This window comes from Penaeus monodon, chromosome 34, assembly GCF_015228065.2.
Source record: "Penaeus monodon isolate SGIC_2016 chromosome 34, NSTDA_Pmon_1, whole genome shotgun sequence".
NCBI lineage: Eukaryota > Metazoa > Arthropoda > Malacostraca > Decapoda > Penaeidae > Penaeus > Penaeus monodon.
This window is the reverse complement of record NC_051419.1, coordinates 30,559,356-30,561,339: the sequence shown is the minus strand read 5'-3', so window position 1 is coordinate 30,561,339 and position 1,984 is coordinate 30,559,356. Positions and strand designations below refer to the sequence as shown.

The window sequence follows — 1,984 nt, the reverse complement described above, 5'->3', positions numbered from 1 at the left end:
CACATCACTTCTACGATGAGGTGCGGCGACAGATCGACGCTGGCATCAGCAGGGGCATAATCGAAGAAGTGCCTGCTGGCGAACCAACCAAGTGGTGTGCGCGCATGGTGGTCGTGTCCAAGAGGGACGGGAAGCCACACAGAATTGTGGACTTTCAAGACCTCAATCAGGCGTGCCTCCGTGAAACCCACCACAGGAGACCTCCATTTGACCTTATCACCGGTGTGCCAAAGCACACATACAAAACAGTTGTAGATGCCTACATAGAGCACGTGGTGGACTTGCGGCAAGTGGAGGAGGAAGCTCTTAAGGATGAGGACTATCAACTAGTTCATGAGTGCGTGACCAACGATGGTTGGGCAGAATGGAAAGACTTGGAGAAGGCTGCATTACGACCTTACTTCAAGATGTGAAACAGCCTCTCATGCCAAGACGACCTCGTTCTGTACACCATTGATGAGAGGTTCCCACGTTTGGTCATCCCAGCCTCCCTCAGGCGTACCATACTCAACAACCTCCACGCTGGTCATCAAGGCAGAGATTCCATGTTCCGCCCGGAATTGACGCAGAAGTTGAACAAAAGCGTCGGCAGTGCCAGATTCGCGAGGTGCATGCTCACTCTCAACCCACGGAAGGACTCATACCTACGCCTCCACCTCGGTATCCATTCCAGCAAGTGGTGGCGGATCTATTCCATCTAGACGGCAACTTGTACATTGCCTACGCAAACAGGGTGGTTGGAGGTGGAACATATTTCAGGAGAGACCACCAGCTCCCGCCTCATCAGTGCTTTCCGTCAATGGTTCAGGAGAGTAGGCATCCCCGAGGAGCTGTCATGCGACGGAGGCACTAACCTCACCAGTCATGAGTCCAGGAGCTTCTTCAGCGTCTGGTGCGTCAAGCTAAGGATCTCTTCAGTCAAACGGGCGCGCAGAGGCGGCAGTCAAGTCGGCGAAGAGGCTGCTAAGAGGTACTTCCTGGACACCGACATCACCAGGGCACTTATGCTATACCTAAAAACGCCCCTTCAAGGATCGGACACGTCCCCATCGCAGCTGCTGGTAGGCAGGCAACTACGGGACGCCATACCAGTGGAAAAGTCACGGTACTTAATCAGTGAGCAATGGGGATTGATGCTACGTGATAGGGAACGTGCCATGAACCTCTCTGCAGCAAAATCATCGCTTCGTCATGACCAGACAGCCCATAACTTTGCCCCTCTCAAGCCGGGACAGCAGTCACGGATTCAGAACCCTGTCACTGGGCGGAGGGATCGGTCGGGAACGGTGGAGGAGCTGACCGCGCCACGACAATTCTTGAGGCTGGACGACAGCGACAGAGCCACCATCAGAAACAGACGTCAGCTTCGCCCGCGAGGTAGCGCAAAAGTTCCAATTTGTGTTCAATTCACGATTATTTTGATTATGTTTGTTTCCTTACACTTAGGATGCACGTGTAATTGGGGGGGAGGAGTGTGGGAGTCGTTAGTAATGTGTATCGGTACAACATGTTTTCCCGGGCAGCGTGGCGGCCCGAGAGCTGGTCAACGGCAGTCGCCCGCTGACCTCCAGAGAGAATTGTGGTTTCTCTTGGACCAGAGTAAAGTAAAGGAAACCGATCTCGCCTATACCTTCACATCGATCCCTAACACTAACAGTGAACAATATCATCTGAATTACGGATTCTTTACTAAGACCACGTGATCTGAAAAAGAAACAAAACGTTTTCAGCATCTTTTTAATAAAAAGAGAGAGAGAGAGAAAAAAAAAAAACATGCTTCCCCATCATTCTGTTAAGAGAGAGACTTCAACCAACAAATTAAGGACAGACCTATTAAGATATTTAATATTGGCAAATCTATTACGATTTAGCCTGGTCTAATGCTACCTATTGCATAATTTTAATATGTTCAAACAGACCTGTTAAAACGCCCATGCTTTCCGTAACGCCAAAGAGAACGGCCAGAGAAATAGAAATGAAACAG

General features: G+C 50.3%; 1 pseudogene; it reads left to right on the top strand.

Moving 5' to 3' along the window:
* Positions 1–104: 104 nt before the first annotated feature.
* Positions 105–1,703, top strand: LOC119594880 (annotated as a pseudogene).
* The last annotated feature ends 281 nt before the right edge of the window (positions 1,704–1,984 follow it).